The sequence below is a fragment of the Microcaecilia unicolor genome, chromosome 3 (genome assembly GCF_901765095.1).
Source record: "Microcaecilia unicolor chromosome 3, aMicUni1.1, whole genome shotgun sequence".
NCBI lineage: Eukaryota > Metazoa > Chordata > Amphibia > Gymnophiona > Siphonopidae > Microcaecilia > Microcaecilia unicolor.
The window spans coordinates 393,346,641-393,371,151 of NC_044033.1; the positions used below are offsets into that span (position 1 = coordinate 393,346,641).

At 40.8% G+C, this 24,511-nt stretch overlaps 1 protein-coding gene across 2 annotated transcripts in view; it reads left to right on the top strand.

Annotated features, from left to right (window-relative positions):
- The window catches only part of MSRA (methionine sulfoxide reductase A), a 701,247-nt gene that overhangs the window by 63,907 nt on the left and 612,829 nt on the right, over nt 1-24,511 (top strand). The gene's annotated exons all lie outside the window — the stretch shown is intronic.

Genomic DNA, 24,511 nt, shown 5'->3' on the forward strand with positions numbered 1-24,511 from the left:
ACATTTGTAGGACACCTGAACTCAAAATAAAACTTGAGTTACACTTTGCTATTTGAAATCAAGAAAAACGTTCCCGTCAAGTTAAACAACTTAGTCTTCCCATTTGGAAGTATAAGGATAGATAGAGATATGTATAGTAAACATAAAGGTCTTTATTTTACAAATTATTGAAAAGCAGTGATTCATCCAGATCTGTAATGTGCTAGTTATGTTTTGTTCCTGGAACCATCAGATGAAATTATGTTAATTGGACATGAAATAGCCAAATAAACTCTGAGTCACTTTGTGTAGACACCACGTTGTTCATGTAGACACAATATCTTTATGTAGTTGTAGGAAGACAAGACTGTGCAAGTACAAATATAATGTAACAGTCAAAGTAAAGCTTTGAAGTTGTCCAATAGAAAATATATTGATTTCTTTTGTCTTCATCCAATCTTAACTATATCTTCGTTGCCACCCTTGTAATGTGGTGCTAAAATAGGAACTCTATCATCCTTCTCTTTACCTTACCTTTGGCTCATTGTAACTGAATAATTGAGCAGAAAGATAAAAATTCCCACCAGTATTTAGAAATAAATATTTCATATATTAAGGTTAAAATGTATTCTTTGTAAAAGGTTTGCATGATTTATTTTTTTTGGAGGTGGGGGAGATGGAGAGGTTATACTGTAATCGTTTTCTTGTTATTGGTAAGAGCAAAGGCTTTTCAGAAGGATCATCAGTCAGTTTTATATGTGTATTTTTCGTTTTACTATAACTACATTTGTAGACTACTTTACCTATCATTTGGTCAAATAAAATACTGTATGCTCTTTTTTTCTTTTATATCTGCTCATATGCACCATTATTGACTAAAAAATGAAGTAGCTAATTTTACAGTAACTTAAAAAAACAGGCTTGATCTCAAAGTGCGTGTGAGGTTGCAAGAAATATTTAAGCTGTCATTTATTATTTATCTTTTTCATATATTTAATTTCAGTGCCATAATTTAGATTGGTTTGGATAATTTTTTGGTAATATTATATATATATATATATATATATATATATATATATATATATATATGTTTAAGGCCTTCATTTAATTATCAGTTGTCTGAGTTTCAGCAGTTTGATTTTAACGGAATAATCTGTATTTAATTCTGTTCTGAATGTCTCATTAGTATGTATTTATTATAACTCAGTCTGTGTCAACCCTTGAAGTAAAACTCTGGAGGGAAAGAGATGGGGATTAGGCGTTAGCTAATGTCTGCTTCCTTTTATTAAGCTACACTTTTATATGTAAAGACATACAAAAATGTGCATTAGAATTCTGTACAACAGATTAATGAGATATAATCTAAAATTAGAAATCTCAATACAGTTTTAATGTAGCATATATTATACAGATATTGAGGAATGAAAAAAACAAAACAAAACAAAGGAGAACCAACCATTAAAGGTTGGGAGTAACATTTATTTCACCATTTCTTTCTGGGGTTAGCAGAGGATTTTCCTCTTTTAAAAATCCCAGAACTTTGTGAAAACTGCAGAACACTACTAAGAAGGCCTAATATTCAATAAATCTAGCTAGGCAAATCAGTGAAGCCAGTGTACTAAGGCGCATTCCCCCCAATATTCAGCTGGCGGTCAGCGTTTTTTTAAACATTGATTGTCGCCGGCTAACTTATCCTTCAATATTCATTGCCGGGCCATGTCTGGGCACTGGCACTGAATATCGGGGGTGGGGGGGGGGGTGGGCTGGGCACCCAGCACTAATGTTGACCCGGCCAATATTCAGCCAGGGCCGCATAAAAGTTAAGCGGCCCTGTCTGAATATCGGGCCAGGTGGCCCGCATAACCTTTTTTTTTTTCCTTTACTAAAGCTCCCGAACCTGCTCAAGCTCCCCTGCCAATGTCCCCCTTCTTTTCCTACCCCTCCCAGCCTGCATCAAGACTCCTCGCCTCCCCAGCCATGCAGGCAGGCCCTCCAGGCATACCTGTATCCCTGGTGGTCCAGTGGGGTCGTTGGGGCAGGAGCACAGCCCCCTTGCTCCTGCCTCTTGTGGTGTCAATCTAAAATGGCTACTGCAGCCTCTCATGGTACTTCGTGTCCTAAATGAAGCTGCTTAGCTATGCGGGTGCCGGCACTGAATACTGCCGGCACCTGCATAACCTGGGGCTCCTCCCCAGTGCTGCGCCTGACCTGCCCACTTTTGTTTGGGTGGTCTTGGGATATTCAGTGGCACTGTCTGGTTAAGTGCCACTGAATATCTCCAGTTAGGCAGCGGGAACCTATTTAAGGGGGCAGGAGAGGTTTCTGCCTGCTTAAATCACTTTGATTATAGGCCTCATTGTGCTTTGCAAATGTCGACATGTTCAAAAATAGCATACAGTGCATGCTCCTTCATTTGAAAAATTTTGCTCATGATACTTGATTTTTCAGTGTTACTGTTTGAGAATGTCACCACAAGATGTATACAGGTCAGCTGAATAACTGTGATCACATAAAGCTTCTTTTACAAAGCCCCGTTAGCAATTCCCATGCGCTAAACGAGAAGCCCATAGGAATTGAATGGGCTTCCTCTCATATAGCATACAGGAATCGCTGATGCGGCTTTGTAAAAGGCCCATAGCTAATAGCATGAAAATTCAAGCAGAGCAGTTTTCCCCAAAACGTAACTGTATCTCAGAGAGGTTTGTTAACTTTTGGCCCATTCTAACAGCATGCTACCGCATGTTAAAACAGCCACTGCATTAAGAGTGGAGGAGTGGCCTAGTGGTTATGGTTAGGGTGGTGGACTTTGGTCCTGGGGAACTGAGGAACTGAGTTCGATTCCCACTTCAGGCACAGGCAGCTCCTTGTGACTCTGGGCAAGTCACTTAACCCTCCATTGCCCCATGTAAGCCGCATTGAGCCTGCCATGAGTGGGAAAGCGCGGGGTACAAATGTAACAACAACAACAAAACAGAATCCTGCATAATCTCTGACCACAGAATGGGATAGGACTGGTTGAAGGTTGGACATGTACTACACATTGCAGTTGGCACACTGTAAGTAGTGTGCACTGCCAAATGCGCAGTTAGCGTGGGTAAACTTAGTGCCATCTCAGGAGGTGGCATTAGATGCATCTACACTAGTGTATTTGACGTTAATGCATGCTTTCTTTTTTTCTTTAATTTTATTTTTATTAGTAATTTAGGGTCCTTTTACCAAGCTGCGGTAATGATTTCTGGCGCTGCCAATGCAACAAAGCTCATTAAATTCCTATGGGCTTTGTCGCATTTGCCACGTGGGAATCACTACTGTGGCTTTGTAAAATCAAGAAAACAAACTTCTTGATAAGGCAAATAAGTTACCAGATTCAAGCAAATATTCCAAACCAATACAAAAATAACAATAAAGAAAAAATTATTTTAAAAACTGAGAACCCCTTACAGTCCCCAACAAGGAGGGGAACAAAACCACAAAAATCTTGCAGGAATACATTCTTAGGAAATAATTAACATAACAATATAACTTATAGTCCACTAATATGACTTCTAAGTGGATTACAGTAAGACTAAGGGCCTCTTTTTTACAAAGCTGCGCTAGTGATTCCTGTGTGGTAAATGAGAGGAAGCCCATTCAATTCCTGTAGGCTTCCTCTCATAACTAGACGGTACTAGTGAATAACATTCTTAATAAGATCATCAAAATAACTTCAAACTAATATTCCTTCCTCTAATTGATTTAAAAATAATTAGAAAAAAAGAATTACTCTAAAGATCAAGAAGACGTTCCTAAAACATATTGTGAAACAAAAAGGTTTAAACGTTTTGAAAAATAAAATCTCTATATATAAAAGGCACCACCAACGTTCTAAATGAAGCCTCCAGCAGGAAGTTGGAAGGGGGAGAGATATCCGGTTTCCCCATGAGTGTCTGCCCCGCCCTCGCTCTCTCTGTAACGCAAACAGTGAAGGAAAACACAGCAAAGCACGAAATCAAATCGCTCTCTCTGTAACAGTGAAGGACTCAGAGGGGGGAGGGGAGAGAGGGCAGAAGCCCTCACTATCTCTGTAACACAAACACAGCACAACAGGAAATTTAACACTGAAGGACTCGACTCCGAGGGGGGGGAGGGGACAGAGAGCAGAGGGGACAGACAGCACAGGGGAAGGGAGAGAAGGTAGGGACACACACACTCCCACATGCACACAGAAGAAAACCTTGCTAGCCCCCGTTTCATTTGCATCAGAAACGGGGCTTTTTTTACTAGTAATCACATAAAGCTTGTAATTTCTTTGGTTGATGCCCTGGTCCTAACATAATGCTTAAACCTAACCAATATTTTCATGCTGAAGGTTTAATGGGAGACATTTTTCCAATTTGGATAGGAGACTTGTTATCAAAGAAATTTTTAAGTTGACCTTGGTCATTAAAACATAGCATACATTTTTCAACTTTATCAAACATTTTGAAGGAAAACATAAAAAGTATTCTCCATTTCCTTGGAAAACTTGGGGGTGGAGATCCAAAAATAGCTTCCGCTACTCCTGAGTCTCCCTGCATATGCCAGGAAAACACCAAATCTTTTGACCCAGGAACAAGGCTGTATAATTCTTGAAATACAGCTTCCAAGCAAGAATTTTATCTGCTTCAAAAATAAAAGGCACAAGGAGGGTAGCATGAGTGTCTATTACTTCAAAAGATAACTCTAATATCTCAGTCCTTTAATGGGAGACCCAACACAGGTCGTGTTTCAGCATAAACACCTGTGTCAGAGGTCAATTATTGAAAGCCACTCTGTCAATAAACACTATCCAGTATACTGAAAGCTGATTAGTCAGTAGTTCACTTCACTTCCACCCCAAAAGAGTTTGCTGTGGTGGTGTCTGGGAAGCAGCGCTAGTGAGGCGAACTGTTGACTAATTGCAAAACACGACTTGTGCTGGGTCTCTCATTAAAGAACTGCTTTGCTTTCCCAACCTTGGAGGCCTTTGGTGCTTTTTTTTCCTTCTATTTTGCCTTGTGCTATGTACCTTGGAATTCCTGTCTTCTGCTGTTGTTCTAGTATCTCAGTCACATTTAGACTGTCTGGAGATATTAACTCTTCTTCAATAATTATTGCCCCAGCTAGTTCAGTTGCTTGCATTTCTTGGGGGAGTAGATAATATATCTTATTAACAGCTGGTAGCACTTCACTAGGCATTTTCAATACCTGTAGCATAAATCTTTTAAAAAGCTCTCTAGACAATATCATCAAGGTCTTTGGAAATTTAAAAAATAGAAGGCTACACTCACATATTTTGATGTTCTAAAAGCTCTAAAACCCACCAAATCTTTGTAAGATCTTTAACTGACTCCCCTGAGACTTTTAAATCTTCTCCTCTGTACTAGAAAGCTTCCCCTCAGTGACTTCTTTAAATTGTTCCATAGCAGAAACTTGTGTAGTTAAACTTTCAACATTGTCCTCACCTTGGTATAATCTGCTACTCACAGTTTTGACCAGTTTGGTAATAGACTTCTAAATCGATACCAGGGTGATTTAGTTTTTTCCTCCTCAGTACCACTCCAGCACTTGATGTTTGAGCATTTACCATACACTCCTGAGAAATCCCCAGGATACATTACTAGCTACAGAGGGATTGGGTACAATTCCATTTCTCACATCCTCTATCTGAGATAGGGACTGGATTGGCAGCACATTCGGTATAACCGGGGAACTGACTGTGCGGGGTTGTGGTGGAGAACAAGCTGGTAGACTGAGCAAAATGCTTTCCTTTAGGCATCTCTGCTCTCCTTGCACCTGGATGCCAGCAGAGGAATCTCCGGAGCTTCCCTGAATTGTCACTCCATAGTGCAGCAGTGATGACTGACCCAAAGGACAGGCACTGGATAAGGTATACTTAACTTTCTCCATCCTTTTAGGCATTCTGGATGTTTTTCAAAGGTAAAACTAAGAGCAATGAACTGGAGTAGTCTGCCTAATGACCTGCACCGTTGGCCATCTTGGGTGTTCTCCAGATCCTAGGGAACTTTTCTATATGGAAAAATGAAGGGTGAATGCTTGGACGTGCCTGAACAGTTACCGCACTTCTTTTGTACTTTAATTGCATTAAGAGGTGAAGTTGTCAACATGGGCTTCTGTTAAGATGTTGTTTTGCTGTTAACCCTAGTTATTAGTAACTAGGTTTCATTGCATAAAATGGGACCTGTGCTAAAGTAGCATGAATTAATGGTAAAATAACACATCTTAATGGTAGCCCATGTTAATAACTACACCTCTAATTTGGGCTGTTTAGCGCAAAAACTTAACCACACTTTAGTAAACAAGCTCCTTTATTTATTTATTCCTCCAATGCAACTAACTGTTCTAATCAGATAATTTATTTATTTAAGGGTCTTTATACTAAAGCTTAGCATGCACTAATGGACATTAGGGTGCAATAAGTAGGGAATTTTTTGAGGGGGTACTTGGGGTACTGAGTACCGGCACCTTTTCCATTGTCTGCTAAAATTGACCCATGGACCCCAAGTTTTAATGAAAGTGCTCAGGCTGTACACACCAATTCTGCCTTGTCATAGATTCTGTGACTGGTTGCAGGGGGCCTGGCTGTTGTGGGGTGGGTCCCTCAGTGATCACCCCACCCCTGAAGTATGGCTTAGCATTTGAGTACCGGCACCTTTTTTGCTAGAAAAAATGCACTGGCAATAAGTGCCACATGGCCCATAGGTATAAAATAGGATTCACAACATTTAGTGTGCACTAATTCTATTAGTGTGCTAAACTTTAGTAAAAGAGCCCCTTATTTATTTATTGACTAGCTGTCCTTGCTGACGTTGCTCAGCGATAGGTTAGTACTTTGTAATTGAGAAAAGCAAGGTTTATTTGTGTGTAATAACACTGTATAAGTATGTATTTTTAACTTGTATATGATGGTTGATACATTTTGTTTGATGTCTTAACTGTAAGAAATGAAACATAAAGAATAAATATAGATATATGTATATAGATATATTTGTATTTGTACAAACAGAAATAGAACATACAGGAGTAGATAAATATTAAATATTTTAATATAATTTGTAACAAGTTCTTACTTTTTGATAGACGGCATTTTTTGTTTTTCAGTTTGGAGCATATATGTATAAAGACTTATTTGAGCCAACTCATGAACAGGCGACATATAATTGGCCATGTGAAAAACGTGGGTTTTGTAAGTTGACACCTGTGACTTTTAACATTTGACCTTGAGCCTTATTTATCGACAATAGAAAGGCTAGTTGAACTGGAAGCAGCATCTTTTGAACCGTATCTGATAGATGGAATAAGAGGAATTTTAGGTATAAAAACGTGCTGTCCTTTGGCACAACCTGCCAACATTGTAGCTTCAATAACGTGTGGCATTAGAGTTTTAAGAGCTAAATGTGTGCCATTACATAGCTTTGGAGCATTTAGATTTTATAGCAGTATGATTGGTGAACCCATTTTTAAGTGTATTTGATGTGGTGGCATTCCTGGTGGATGCAGTGAATTTAGAAATTCAACCGGATAATTTGTATTTTTTTTTTTTAATTTAATTTTTTAAACTTACAACATTTTCACAAGACAAACTCTTATTGTTTAGAAACTCAGTAAGAAATAATAATAAAAAAAAGAAAATAATAACATAAAGGTAAATGTTTAGACTTTCTTAGACCACAATCAATCAGGGAGTGTCACCTTAATAGAGAGGAGATTAAATACTAATACAAAATTAGCATATTCAAATGCCATAAAGTAAAGGCTTTGCGTGATTTACTCCTTTCCTAACCTTTCATTTCCAACATTTTCATGTTATCTTTTTTTAACTCAAGAAAAGCCTTCAGTTGCTCAGGGGAATAAAACACATATCAGACCAAGCATTTACAAGGGTATGCAAGAAGAAAGGTTCCACCAAGACGCAACTTTTCCTGTCTCTTAGTCAAAAATAATTTTCCTGTTCTTGGGTTGTCTTAGTAATATCTGGATAAATCCAAATTTTTTGCCTTCCAAAAAATACATTTGAATGTTTAAAGTCTTAGAATGGCATTCAAGTCTTTAAAAAAAAACAAAGGAAACTAAGAGTGTAGCATTCTCTATAGATTGTTTCAGAATAGCAGATATATTTTTTACATCAATATTCATATCTTTCCCACCTTCTCCTTCCTTTTCCCCCCAGGAATTCTTAGGCAAATGGTATATCTTCTTAAGAGGAGAAATGGCGACTAGTGTTATCTTCAAAATCTCTATCAAGCATCTTTTAAACAAGGCCAAAGGCAAAGCACTGGAAATTTTAGGAAAGTTCAAAAGGCAGAGGTTTAAATGCCTATTAAAATTTTCTATCTGTTCAGTCTTTTTATGGAGAGCTAATTTATCTTTAACTGAAGTAAACTTAAACTCTTGGAGCTGTTTCACATCCTCCTGAATTTGCTTGACCCGACCGAAAAGATCTTTAACTGGCTCAACAGTCTTAACAAGTTCTTCAAATTTAAAACTTAAAGCTGCTACCTCTCCTGAGGATTTCACAACAGTTCAGTCAATCCTTTGAAGCATCAACCAGATATTTTCCAAATTCACTTCTGATGGTATAACAGAGACTCCAGTCACCACTAGAGTCCCACTTTCCAGGTTCCGTCGCTGCGATGTTGGTCCCTCGCAGAGAGCCTCACCCGCTACACTTCTAGACGTCTGTGGGTTCCCGGACATGGAGGAATGTTGGTATTTAGAGGGAGGGGAAAGAGATATTTCATGCCCCAGCAGAAGGTGCTGCTCCTCTGACCACCTCTGCAGCAGGACTCACCTCCCTCGACTCAAATGGAGAGGCTGCGGATAAGAAACAATCCAATCTCTGCTGGATAGGGGACAAAGTTGAGGTAGGCGGGGGAACTGCCCTCACAGTCCCTTTTCTTTTTGTATGTGGCATTAGTTCCAGAAAGAAAAAGACACCAGCAGAAAAATTTAAGCATCTTAACCTTCTATGAAGAACCGCATAAAGATAGGACTGCGTTTTATGTAATCATGTTTATGCGGTTATCTTAGCGGGTTAAATGGTGAAAATCAGCACTTAATTGGCTAAGTGCCAACTCCGCCCCTGGAACAGCCCCAAAATAGCCGGTTTCAGCTTGAGTGCTAACCGGGAAATTATTAGTGGCACTATCTGCTTAAGTGCCACTGAAAAAGCCCGGTTAGCCACGGAGAGGCAATTTAAACGACCAGGAGCCTCTTCTAGTCATTTAAATCATTTATTTATTTGTGACATTTATATCCCACATTTTCCCAAGCAATTAGAGTTGAATGTGGCTTACAGTAAGAAGTCTTGCAACAACTATATAGCAATAAATAGTACAGAGCATTTAGTATGGTAGTACAGAGCAATTGTGAAAGAACGTATATGATAAATTCAAAATAGTTAAAGGTAGAGGGATAAAGGTACAGTTAGTAACATAAGTTTATCATCAAATTAGGTTAGGCCTGAGATTTGTTATCCATTGATAGGAACTTTTTGAAGAGGAATAATTTCAGAATTTTGCAGAATATTAAGTAACGTTTTTGACATCTCATTGTTTTTGGTAGAGAGTTCCATGATTTAGTACCCTGATAAGTAAAATTGGTGGAATAAACTGATTTGTATATTACTCTCTTGCACTTCAGGAAGTGAAGTCTTAGGTAATCCCTAGCTCAATAGGTGGCATTGCTTAAAGGGAGATCAATAAGAGGTTGCATGTATTCCAGGGCTGTATCATGTAATATTTGAAAGATAAAAGCACAGAGTTCGAAAATGATCCTAGCTTTTATGGGAAGCCAATGTAATTGAAGTAATAATGGGGAGGCTCTGTCAAAACGCGATATGCAAAAGACAAATCTAGCTGCAGTATTTTGGGCAGTTGCAGTCTCTTTAAAATACACTCCTTGCAGCCTGTGTATATGGCATTACAGTAGTCAAATTGGGTTAGGACAAGAAATTGTACAAGTAGTCTGAAGATATCAGATGAAAAGAAAGACCTAATTCATTTCAATTTTAAAAGTGACTTAAAAGACATAGGGGCACTTACTAAGCCATGGTAGGGCTACCGCTTGGGTAGCGCGCATGCGCCAAATTAACCCAGTAGTAGTTCTGAAGTCAGCACTGCAGTTTCCCGCATTAAAAAATAATTTTCTGTTTTCTACCATATTGGGGGGGGGGGGGGGGGAGGGGGGGCGTTCCTGGCAGTAATTGGCAGCACAGCCACATTTCCACATGCTGCCTGATTACCGCACGAGTAGCGCATGAGCCCTTACCACCTTCTAAATAGGAGGCGGTAAGGGGTCAGGCAGTAAATAGTCGTGCGCTAATTTTAATATGAGTGCATGATCATTTACAGAGCCATTTAAAAAAAGGCCTTTTTCCCGCTGTGGTAAAAAATGACCCAGTGTTCGCCAATTTCATGCACCAAAACTAGTGCAGGCTGCTTTTTACTGCGGCTTAGTAAAACGGCCCCTTAGTGACTACTGAAGATACCTGGGATTCCAAAGTAAGGTGTTGGTCTATAATTGCACGTAGTATTTTTAAAGTTGTTTCCGAGGGTAGGAAGTGTGGTCTATAGTGAAACTATTGTAGCAGCAGTAATCAAAAGGATTTGTTATTATCAAGAATTTAGTTTTTTTTCTCTGTTCAATTTCAGTCAAAGGGACCCTTTTACAACACCGCATTAGAGGCACTGCGGCGTTGGAAAGCGTCAATCTAGCACTACCGCCAGTCTACCGTGGGAGCTAGTGGTAGTGTCACTCCCATTGCGTGCTATAAATAATTTTTATTTTACCACCGGGGTCTTAGTGGTAATCGTGCAACGCAGCTTGCTGCCCAGTTACTGCCAGGTTAGCGCAAGTGTCCTTACCGCCCCCTAAATAGGAGGTGGTAAGGGCTCCCCCAGGAAATGGCCACGTGGCTAGATTGTATTAACTGCACAGCCATTTCCTTTAAAAAAAAAATCCTGCTGTGGTAAGTGGGACCTTGGTGTGCGGCAAATATACGCGTTGTGGCCACTGCAGGGCCCCTTTTACCGCAGCTTGGTAACAGGGCTCCTAAATTTGGAAGCCCAGGATTCCATCAAGTCGATCCAATTTGATCTTATTAAGAATTTTGTGAATGCCATTTTTAAAAGGGATTTTGAATATCAGGTCCTACAAAATTAAGACCAAAAGATAATAACAGCTTACTAATTAAAAATTTTAATTATGGGGTGAAGTTATCAACGTGTCTACTATTAAGACGTGTTACTTTACTAGGCCAGAACATGTAATTTAAGAGCTTAGGATGTACGTAGGTAGCAAAAACTGGCAATAGTAATTTTTATTTTTCACTTTGAAAATAGTTTCATTCCTTTGTATACAATTATGAGTGCTGTTAAGCAGTGTCTACTTATGAATCTGTAGGCGTGTGTAGTGTCATATCATGAGTAAGTTTATTATCTTACAGTCGTTGCACAGTTTAGATTGCTGTGGTCTTGATATCTTTTAGGAATTATGGAGCTAAGTCAAATTCTGAAAAACAACCTATTTCTTGCCTGTTTTATAAAAGCAAAAATACATGTTTAAAAAACCCCACAATAATTATATGGTCATAAAAAGTCATATTGAAAAGGACCATCAGATGGGAGCAGGAGCCACCTTTCTACTCAAGTAAACAACTCCTTTTAACCCCCAGATTCCTCATCGGTCCAAATATTAGCAAACGTATGTCCAAATTATTTCTGTGTCTATATGAATGTGTTCAAATCGCTTCAGTGAGAATTCACAAAAATTCATTTTACTCAGTAAAAGTAAAACATAGGGGCTCTTTTACTAAGCTGCAGTAAAAAGTGGCCTTAGCGCACCCTTACATGGGTTTTTCTCATGCGCTAAGGCCATTTTTATTACATCCAGAAAATGGATGATTTTCTATTTTTTCCTATTAAAGGGCATGCACTGATGTTGCCATTAACATGCAGCCATTAAAAAAAAAATTACCACGGAACCCCAAAGTTACTTATCTTATATGAAGCAATCCAGTGACTTGGACAAATTAATAAGCATTCTCGCTCCTTGAAAGATAAAAAAAATATCACAAGTCTAAGGGTCCAAAGTCCAGTCCAAGGTCCGTTCTTTGGATGCGGGACTTTGGACACATTCATATAGACACACAGAAATAATTTGGACATATTTTTGCTATTATTGGACCGATGAGGAATTTGAAGGGCTAATCTACTAGTAGGATTAGCTGCTGCTAGCATCTGATGGTCCTTTTCTATATGACTTTTTATGACTATATTATATTGTTGTTTGAAAACATCTATTTTGAATTTACTTACATGATCCTTTATGTGTTGTTGTGATTTTTTTTCATTATTTTATGTTGAAATATTTTTATTAACTCACATATCAAAAATCAGTGCAAGAAGACTATGCACAAAATGATTACTTCATAGAAACAAAACCAGCAATGCGGCACACAATGATGAACAATAAACAGTGGTACACACAGATTACTGAGACTGTCTTGGATCTTTTCTGTATCTCTCTCACCTTCCCTCAACCCTTCGACACTATGCAATGTGAAAGCAGAGATCTAACAAAAGAAAAGACGGCTGAGGGGAGATATGATAGAAGTGTATAAAATAATGAGTGGAATGGATCGGGTGGATGTGAAGCGACTGTTCACGCTATCCAAAAATACTAGGACTAGAGGGCATGAGTTGAAGCTACAGTGTGGTAAATTTAAAACGAATCGGAGAAAATTTTTCTTCACCCAACGTGTAATTAGACTCTGGAATTCGTTGCCGGAGAACGTGGTACGGGCGGTTAGCTTGACGGAGTTTAAAAAGGGGTTAGATAGATTCCTAAAGGACAAGTCCATAGACCGCTATTAAATGGACTTGGAAAAATTCCGCATTTTTAGGTATAACTTGTCTGGAATGTTTTTACGTTTGGGGAGCGTGCCAGGTGCCCTTGACCTGGTTTGGCCACTGTCGGTGACAGGATGCTGGGCTAGATGGATCTTTGGTCTTTCCCAGTATGGCACTACTTATGTACTAATTCAAACAGGAAAAATGTGCAGGAGCATTTTTGAAAGGACATACAAGGCATAATTGGGACATCCTTCTCATAACATTCAAAAAAACATCCTTCTCACACAGTATGTGAGAACGTCCAAACTGAACAGCCATTTTACAAACTGAGGGCCCTGTTTATTAAGGTACGTTAGTGTTTATTTTTAGCTTGCCTACACTTAGCGCGTGTGCGTTAACCATGTAGGCGCCTATAGAGATATTGTGTTTATTTTTAGCTTGCCTACACTTAGCGCGTGTGCGTTAACCATGTAGGCACCTATAGAGATATTGTATTCATGTACATGGTTAACGCGCATTAAAAATGTTAACACACTTATAACGCTGCTTAGTAAATAGGGCCCTGAAACAGCCAAATTATTGATGCCAAAAATCTAGGGACATGGACTTCTGTCTGGTAGCATTTGTTTTATAGAAATGGCCACAGAGATGTCTTTGCAGAGCAGAAGAGCAGCCTAGTGGTCAGTGTAGATGGTTTTCAGGGTGAAGATGCAGAGGAACTGAAAGAAATCTCGGTGAACCTGGAAGATGTACTGAGCCAAATTGACAAATTAAAGAGTTGTAAGTCACCTGGACCAGATGGTATACACCCTAGGGTAATGAAAGAACTAAATATGAAATTGCAGATCTGCTGCTAGTGATCTATAAGATGTATAACCTGTCATTACAATCGTCCATAGTTCCTGAAGGTTGCAGAGTGGCCAATCTAACACCTATTTTTAAAAAAGGGATCCAGGGGTGATCAGGAAATTACAGACCGGTAAACCTGACTTCAGTGCCAGGCAAAATAGCTTCATTTCTTTCTTTTCTTTTCATTTGCATCAATAAACATGAATAATGGATGAGCGAGTTGATGTGGAGGGGCATAATCGAACTGGGCGCCCAAGTTTTCCTCAGGGCGTCCTTGCAGGACGTCCCCACGAAGGGGCGTGGAAACCCGTATTATCGAAACAAGATGGGCGTCCATCATTCATTTTGATAATTCGGTCGGGGACGACCAAATCTCAACATATAGGTCAACCTTAGAGATGGTCGTCCTTAGAGATGGTTGTCCCTGGTTTTCGGCGATAATGGAAACAAAGGACGCCCATCTCAGAAATGACCAAATCCAAGCCATTTGGTTGTGGGAGGAGCCAGTATTTGTAGTGCACTGATCCCCATGACATGCTAGGACACCAACCGGGCACCCTAGGGGGCACTGCAGTGGACTTCAGAAAAAGCTCCCAGGTGCATAGCTCCCTTACCTTGTGTGCTGAGCCTCCCAAAACCCACTCCCCACAATTGTACAACACTACCATAGCCCTAAGGGGTGAAGGGGGGCACATACATGTAGGTATAGTGGGTTTGTGGTGAGTTTTGAAGGCTCGAATTTACGACCACAAGTGTAACAGGTAGGGGGGCGATGGACCTGGGTCTGCCTGCCTGAAGTACACTGGAGTACCCACTAAAACTGCTCCAGGGACCTGCATACAGCTGTGATGGAGCTGGGTATGACATTTGAGGCTGGCAAAAAATATTTTTAAAGATATTTTTTTAGGATGGGAGGGGGTTAGTGACCACTGGGGGAGTAAGGGGAGGTCATCCCCGATTCCCTCCGGTGGTCATCTGGTCAGTTCGGGCACCTTTTTGAGGCTTGGTCGCAAGAAAAAATGGACCAAGTAAAGTCGGTCAAGTGTTAGTCAGGGACGCCCTTCTTTTTTCCATTATCAGCCGAGGACACCCATGTGTTAAGCACGCCTCGGTCCCGCCTTCGCTACGCTTCCGACATGCCCCCAGGAACTTTGGTCGTCCCCGCGATGGAAGGCAGTTGGGGATGCCCAAAATCGGCTTTCCATTATGTCGATTTGGGCAACCCTGGTAGAAGGACGCCCATCTTCCGATTTGTGTCGAAAGATGGGCGTCCTTCTCTTTCAAAAATAAGCATGGTAGTGTACCTAGATTTTCAAACGCGTTTAACAAAGTCCTTCTTGAGAAATTAAAAAGTCATGGGATAGGAGGCAATGTTCTGTTGTGGATTAGGACTTGGTTGATGGATTGAAAACAGAGGGTTGGGTTAAATGGCCAATTTTCTCAGTGGAGGAGGGTGAATAGTGGAGTGCCTCAAGGATCTGTACTGGGACCGATGCTATTTAATGTATTTATTAATGGTCTGGAAATAGGAATGATGAGTGAGGTGATTACATTTGCTGATGACACAAAACTATTCAGAGTCGTTACAATGCATGTGGATTGTGAAAAATTGCAGGAAGACCTTAGAAAGCTGGAAGACTGGGAATCCAAATGGCAGATGAAATGTAGTGTGGACAAATGCAAAGTGATGCACATTGGAAAGAATAATCTAAATCATAGTCACTTGATGCTAAGATCCACCTTAGAAGTCAGCATCCATGAAAAAGATCTAGGTGTCATCGTAGACAACACACTGAAATCTTCTGTCCAGTGTGTGGCAGCAGCCAAAAAAGCAAATAGGATGCTAGGAATATTTAGGAAAGGGATAGAAAATAAGTCAAAGTATATTATAATGCCTCTTTATTGTTCCATTTTGCGACCACACCTTGAGTATTGCATGCAATTCTGATCGCCGTATCTTAAAGATATAGTAGGATTAGAAAAGGTTCAAAGAAGAGTGACCAAAATGATTAAGGGAATGGAACTCCTCTCATATGAGGAAAGGCTTAAGAGGTTAGGGGGCCCTTTTACTGAAGCATGGCAAGCCCACTGTGGGCTTGCCGCCAGGTGATCCAACTTTACATTTGGTGTGTGTTTGAGACCTGATATGAAAGTCAGGTCTCTCCAGCATGGTGAGCAACTATCGTTCCAGCCTTTCTCCATGAAACACTCAAATGAAGGTTGCCCCTCAATTCTCTTGAGGTCATAGCTCTGGCTTGTTACCATGGTCAGATGGATGGTTTTTCATTAGCAGCTCATTTGAACATGGCATGAGTTTTTCAAGAGGTGAAACAGATATGTTTTCTGTGTTGGCCCTTTATGCCACCATGGAATCTTCTCCTAGTTTTGGTTTAATTGTTGGCCTCATCCTTTGAGCCTTTAAAGCATGCTACTGTTAACCACCACCTTCAATGACAAATTCTTATCTACTTGGACAGGCACATGTTTGAGTTACAGGGCCTTTCTTTAGGGATCCTTTCTTTTCTTTCTTGGCAGACTTGGGGGCTCATTTTCAAAGCACTTAAACACACAAAGTACCATAGGTTACTGTGGTACTTTGTATGTCTAAGTGCTTTGAAAAGGAGCCCCTTGGTTTCCTCGTATATGGTACCACCCCTATTATCTCGCCTTTTCACCTCAGTCAATCAGCCTGCCTAGAAAGATGGTGCATTTGGGAGTGCAGTCCTTCAGGGGGCTGTTTCTCCTCCTCAGCCAGGACATTAAAGCTTGGGTATGACCGCCATGACTGGATTGGTCTAACAGGATGATACATAATGTTTGTATAGTAGATTCTTGCTATACCACGTTTCTGTGGTATAAATTTGTTCTTATCTGATGAGTCCTACTGTGCTAATCTAGAACCTGCCCAAGAAGACTATGGTTTAGCATTATGTCCTTTGCAATCCTAGAAAATCAGTGTCAGATTTGTGAGTTCTTGTACCAAGTAGAGTGCTGCTGAGCCCGGTACTCAGACCAGGTTCTGCTTGGCGGCCGGACAACCCCGGGTTTCACCTGCGCTGACCGCCTTTTCCCAGAGGTTGAGCCCCTAGGTGCGGGCGGCCTGCAGGACTTACGAGACTGAGCTGGAAGCGGGGTGGTGAGCGTATCGGCCAGGCAGGCAGCAGGTCAAGAGAGTAATCCAGGTACAGGCAAAGTCAGTAGGCAGGCAACAGGGAAGAGAGTAATCCAGGTACAGGCAAAGTCAGTAGGCAGGCAGCAGTCAAGAGAGTAATCCAGGTACAGGCAAAGTCAATAGGTAGGCAGCAGGCAAGAGAGTAATCCAGGCACAGGTAAAGTCAGCAACGAGGGACAAAGTAGAGAAAAAGCAAACTAGTGAGCAAGTAACATCTACCAAAGTAGAAGCCAAAGCATGGAGTCCAGGAAGAGCTCAGCTGATAAAGTGCTGGCGTCTGACATCAGCAGGGACCGGCAGGGAGAAGGAGCACAGCTATAGGACAAGAGAAGGGGAAGGAGGAACCGGAAGACCAATAGTAGAGAAGCAAGGGAAGCCAGGCTGAGAGAGAACAGACCCAGCTGCATGGAAGCAAAGCAATCAAGGAGCCTGGAAGCCAGGCAGAGAAAGAGAGAGCAGACCCAGGTGCATGGAAGCAAAGCAACCAAGGAGCCTGCAGCCAGAGAAGAACTACACACACATGACTCAGGGCTGTGCCAGTCAAGTGTGCGTGTCGATGGGACCCCATGCAGCCCGAGGACGCTGTTTGCGTTGAGGTAGGGGACATGACAACCAGGGAGCTTTGTCCTGTTTTCTGGCTTATGCTAGAAGGCAAAACCTGTTTGTTTTTGTTTGTTAGTTTGATTGTTTAGAGTGGATCATGTTTTACTCTGTGTTTCTACTTCAGCTTTGGCAAGGGTGTACTGGCAAGTTCCAGGACTGCACCAATCCTTATACTGTTAGTGACATCACTGAAAATCAGTGTTCACTGCCTGCATCTGCTGGTTGAGGAACACAACCCATTTGTCTGGACTATTCTAGCAGCACTCAAAGAAAGCAAATGATCAGGTAAGAACAAATTTCATTACAGAATTCCATTGGGAGGTGCTATTTTATAAGTAATTAGGTACATACTTGTCTTTATAAAATACTAGTGTATGTGGCACAGACTGTTCCTTGAACGTAAGCACAATCACTTACATCTGCTTGAGAACTGATGTAATAATGTAAGCATGTATTTTATGCATGTATATTCATAGATTAAGAATTCTATAAAGGGCACGGATCCTAGATTGGCACCCAAAATAATTAGTTAATGGGCTCCAATGGTTTAATTATTGGAGTTAACTAGCACTTAATTAGCACTAATTGGAGTGGATACTGCGCCGTTTACGGAAGAAAGAGTTTATAAACAGCTGGAGAATCTGAAGGTGGACAAAGCTATGGGACCGGATGGGATACATCCCAGGAGACTGAGGGAGCTCAGAAAGGTCCTGGCGGGACCTCTTAAAGATTTATTTAATAGATAATTAGAGATGGGAGAGATTCCGCAGGATTGGAGACAAGCGAATGTCCCTCTTCACAAAAGTGGAGACAGGGAAGAAGTGGGAAACTACAGACCGGTATGTCTCACATCGGTGGTAGGAAAAATAATGGAGTCGCTGCTGAAAGAAAGGATAGTTAACTTTCTAGAAGTTGACGGGTTATAGGACCTGAGGCAACGTGACTTTACCAAAGGAAAATCCTGCCAAATGAACCTTATTGAGTTCTTTGACAGGGTGACCAAAGAACTGAATGAAGGACGTGCACTAGATGTAATCTACTTGGCTTTCAGCAAAGTTTTTGATACGGTCCCCCACAGAAGACAAATGAATAAGCTGAAAGGGTTGAAATTAGAACCGAAAGTGGTGAACTGGATTGGAAACTAGTTGACCGACAAGTGGCAGAGGGTGGTGATAAATGGTATCCACTTGGAGAAAAGGAAGGTGAGCAAGTAGGGTTCCTCAGGGGTCGGTGCTGGGGCCTATTCCGTTTAATTTATTTGTGGGAGATATTGCTGAAGGGTTGGAGGGAAAGGTGTGCCTTTTTGCGGATGACATGAAAATAGTCAATAGAGTGGATACCTTGGAGGGAGTAGAAATGATGAGAAGGGATCTCCAAACCTTAGAAGAATGATCGAGGGTCTGGCAGTTAAAATTTAATAATCAAAATTTTACTTCTGGGTTCGATAAGCTAATTTCCTCTGGTATATTGTTAAATCTCTCTCTTATATTTTATAACAGTTTTTTTTTTAATTTGCAGTGCTCAGTGTGTTGAAGTGCCAAACTATGTTCCACAGACCCAGCATATAGCACTACAAGTTCATTCCCATCATTGCACTGGACCCTGCCTGCCATCCTTCATTCTGACCCTTATATCAGTCACTAAGATGGTAAAGTCCGGTACTATAAATTCTTAATCTATGATTTAAACCACATTTTACTTCTTGGTAAAGGCATTCGGTACTTACCTTGATGCTGGTCCTTGTGTGCTTGAATTCTATATCTGTGCTGCTGGCGCTGTTTGTGCGTTGGTGCTGTCAGTGCATTAAAAAGTCTTCTGATGAGTTCTCAGTATGAGCTGTTCTCTGCATGGTGCCATGTTTCGCCTTGTTGGCTTCTTCAGGAGAACATATTCTGCATGTATTACAATGTTTATAATCAGGCATTATCTATTCTGTTACACCTTAATATATCTAAATAGATTTCAATACTTTCTATTTTACCTTATTTCTGTAGTGAACTTCCTTCGCTCGGTCGACCCGGGGGAGTCTGATCGTCAAGCTCCTCCCCTCAACCAAGACGCCGGTGCATGCTCAGTGGGGTTATATTTAAAGGTCTTTCATATTTAACAATATACCAGCGGAAATTAGCTTATTGAACCCAGAAGTAAAATTTTGATTATCAAAAACAAGGGGACAACATGGCCACTGGGTGGGAGTTGAAAACCGGATTGACTCAGGAACGGATCCAAGAGCTGATGTCTAGCAACAGATTGTTTGCCAAGTCAGAAGACAGCCTAATATCAGACTGGTCACAAACTCAAAAATTAAATAAAGTTCTAATTAGAAACAAATATCATGCTTTGATGCTAGTGGTATATTGCCACGCATTACGAATACTGAGGGGGTTAAGACTCTACAAAGAGCCCAGGTTTTTAGATGACACAGAATAGGTGGGAGGCGGGAATAGTGCTGGGCAGACTTATACGGTCTGTGCCAGAGCCGGTGGTTGGGAGGCGGGGCTGGTGGTTGGGAGGCGGGGATAGTGCTGGGTAGACTTATACGGTCTGTGCCCTGAAGAGCACAGGTACAAATCAAAGTAGGGTATATACAGAAAGCAGCACATATGAGTTGTCTTGTTGGGCAAACTGGATGGACCGTGCAGGTCTTTTTCTGCCGTCATCTACTATGTTGCTATGTTACTATGACACAGAATATGTAGAAAAATGGAATGAGATATTAACACGATGTTCCCTGGACCTTAAGTTGTTAATAGTGGATAAATTAAATAGATTAATCATGGAACAACAACAGGAACTAACAACAGCGATAGGTAAATTAAAAACTACATTGCCATCACAGGATTTTGATCAACAGTTTCAACAACATAATACCACCATGAATAAATACAAGCAGGAGATTAGAACCCAAAAAATAACAAAGTACAAAAGGGATGAAATGGATTACACAAAGGGATATGTTTATCCCTGGATGGGTAAGGGGAGAAAAACAAAACGGTCCAGGAGAACAACCAAAAGAGTGGCATTTAATACATCAAGCGATTCATCCAGTGAAGGAAGTGAACCTGAGCACTCCAACAAGGCAACAGCTCAACATGACAGCTTATCCCATCAGGCTTTTTTACCGGCAGATCCGCTTCCTATACAGTCAAGATCGGATCAAGTTCCAAACAAGCAATCCAGGACAAGGCGTCAGGACGAGGAGTGGCCTAGTGGTTAGGGTGGTGGACTTTGTTCCTGGGGAACTGAGGAACTGAGTTCGATTCCCACTTCAGGCACAGGTAGCTCCTTGTGACTCTGGGCAAGTCACTTAACCCTCCATTGCCCCATGTAAGCCGCATTGAGCCTGCCATGAGTGGGAAAGCGCGGGGTACAAATCTAACAACAAAAAAATTTGAACAAAGAGTAGTTTTCAATATATCATCGAAAACACTATCGGAAGCACAACATCGGGTATTAACCCTGGGGCTATCCTATGTACCTACCAGTAGATATGATCCTTTCCAAATGAGAAAACATTTGCACAGATTTTTTAGAATGTTAAGATTACGACTGTTGTTTGGTAACTCGAATAGAGAGCATGGTCACACAGATGAAGGGGAGACATCATTCATATCTAAATATCATTTACCATCAGTATGGGTCCCTCCTGGACCCCCCGATTCAGCGGTTGAAACTTTCCAATGATTAGTATTGAGAGAGATAAGTAAGATGGAATCCACAATTCAACATCTAGCCAATAATTTAACTAAAACACAATGGCAAGCACTAACGGAGTTACAACGAGACCCTTCCATCATAGTAATAAGGGCATCTAAAGGTGGGAGTGTGGTAGTGCAGGATTGGGAACAATACACAAGTGAAGCATTTCGCCAATTGTTAGACTCAAAATAATATAATCAGCTTCCCTCAGACCTTACTGAGCGATACCAGTTGGAAATTTGCAGTCTATTATTAAGTGCCAACCAAAAGGGTGTGATCACATTACGAGAATTTAAGTACTTATATAGATCCTATCCAGTAGTTCAGAAAACCTATTTTGTTCCTAAGATCCATAAATCTTTAAGAAACTTGCCAGGAAGACCGATTGTATCTGGCAGAAATTCATTGATGGAACCTCTGTTCCAATATTTAGACCACCACCTTCGTCCAAGCTTATTAACTATACCATCATATTTACAAGATTCAACCCACCTACTACAAATCTTGGAAACTCATGATAGTCATAATATGCATGATGTCATACTTGTGACTTTAGATATACAAGCTTTTGTATACTAATATTCCATAGGAGGGAGCTCTCACGGTGATAGAAACAATTGTACACAATCTCGAAGCATCTTTGGATAAGAAAAATTTTCTAAATCAGATAGCACAAATGATTCTGGCATGCAATTATTTTTGCTTCGAACAAACATACTGTCTACAGACATGCGGAGTTGCCATGGGAGCAACGGTGGCACCCACAGTAGCCTGTCTGTATATGTCAGAATTTGAGAGAAAATACATATATTCATCAATACATCAGCCCCATATAATTATTTGGCGACGGTGTATAGATGACATGATTTTACTATGGAGAGGTAGTAAGGACAAGCTGCAGCAGTTTTTGGTATATTTAGATAACTACTGCGACCCACATATAAAATTTACATCTCACATTGGTGATCAAGAGATCGGCTTTTTGGACATTCATATAAAATATCAACAGGGACAATTTAGTACATCATTATTCAGAAAGCCGACCGATAGAAATTCAACTCTCCACTACACCAGTTGTCACCCCACCAGTTTAAAAAATGGTATTCCAACAGGACAGTTCCTAAGGGTTAAACGATTTTGCAGTGCAGAAGATACATTTTTTCAACAAGCTACTCGCATGGCAACAAAATTCAAACAGAGAGGATACCCTAACAGGGTGATTAGACAAGCCCACAAGTGGGCAAAAAATGCACATAGACATTGGCTGATAAAGACGAGTACTACCTACAATCAGACAGAAGACAGGGTACAATGCATTATGCCATATTCAATTCATGGAAATAAAGTGTCCCAGATCATTCATAAATACTGGCCCATTTTGAGTGTACATGACTGGTTTACACAAAATCCTCTAATATCATACACCAGAGGGAGAAAAACGGGAGAGCTTCTATCTACTTCACCACAATTCAGAACTGAAGTCCATGTGGAAAAGGGGACATCACAAATGCAATGGATGTGTTTATTGCTGTCATGTAATGGAGGCACAGTACGCAATGAACCCTAAAACTGGGAAGAGATTTTTTCTGCACACATATACTGATTGCAACACGACACAAGTTATATATGCGATACAAGGTCCTTGCCACAAATGGTACATAGGACAAACCAAATACAAAATAAAACAACTTATTGCAGAACATCTAAGCAACTTGCAAATACAAAAACGTGATGTTCCTCTAGTGGACCACTGGGCTCAATACAATCACACGGACAAGGATTTGAAATATGTGGTTCTGGTACATGTATATTTACAAAGGGGAGGAGATATGTCTAGAATTCTCACTCACAGGGAACAAAGTTTCATCTACGAATGGGACACGATCCAACCCAATGGGCTAAACAAAGAAATAGAATGGTTAGTATGATGGTAGGTAGACATGGGTCTTGAGCCAATGGTCGTTCAGCAGATAATTATGGAAGACCTTTAAATATAACCCCACTTAGCATGCGCTGGCGTCTTGGTTGAGGGAAGGAGCTTGACGATCAGACTCCCTTGGGTCGACCGAGCGAAGGAAGTTCACTAAAGAAATGAGGTAAAATAGAAAGTATTGAAATCTATTTAGATATATTAAGGTGTAACAGAGTGGATAATGCCTGATTATAAACATTGTAATACTTGCAGAATATGTTCTCCTGAAGATGCCAACAAGGCGAAACATGGCACCGCGTAGAGAACAGCTGATACTGAGAACTCATCAGAAGACTTTTTAATGCACTGACAGCACCAACGCACAAACAGCGCCAGCAGCACAGATAAAGAATTCAAGCATAAAAGGACCAGCAACATGATAAGTACCGAATGCCTTTACCAAGAAATGAAATGTGGTTTAAATCATAGATTAAGAATTTATAGTACCGGACTTTACCATCTTAGTAACTGATATAAGGGCCAGAATGAAGGAAGGCAGGCAGGGTCCAGTGCAATGATAGGAATGAACTTTTAGTGCTATATGCTGGTTCGGTGGAACATAATAGTTTGGCACTTCAACACACTGAGCACTGCAAATTTAAAAAAGATAAACTGGTATAAAATATAAGAGAGTTAAAATTTAATGCCAAGAAGTGTAGAGTGATGCACTTGGGGTGCAGAAGCCCTAAAGAGAGATACCAAATAGGAGGGGAGAGATTAGTAATCTCGACTCGGGAGAGAGACCTTGGGGTGTTGGTGTCAGATGATCTGAAGGTGAAAAAACAATGTGACAAGGCAACGGCCGTGGCCAGAAGGATGCTAGGCTGCATTGAGTGGGGCATAACCAGTAGAAGAAAGGAGGTGTTGATGCCTCTCTACAAGTCATTTGTGAGGCCCCACTTGGAGTATTGTGTTCAGTTTTGGAGGCTGTATCTTGTTAAAGATGTAAAAAGACTGGAAGCGGTGCAAAGAAAAGCTACAAAAATGGTATGGGATTTGCGTTGCAAACCATACGAGAAGAGACTTGCTGACCTGAACGTGTATACCTTGGAAGAAAGGAGAAACAGGGGTGACATGATAAAGACGTTCAAATATTTGAAAGGTGTTAATCGGCAAATGAACCTTTTTCGAAGACGGGAAGGCGGTAGAACTAGAGGACTTGAATTGAGGTTAAAGGGGGGCACACTCAGGACTAATGTCAGGAAGTATTTTTTCACGGAGAGGGTGGTAGATATGTGGAATGCCCTCCCGCGGGAGATGGTGGAGATGAAAACGGTAATTGAATTCAAACATGCGTTGGATAAACACAAAGGAATCCTGTTTTGAAGGAATGGATCCGCGGAGATTAGGTGGCGATGCCGGTAA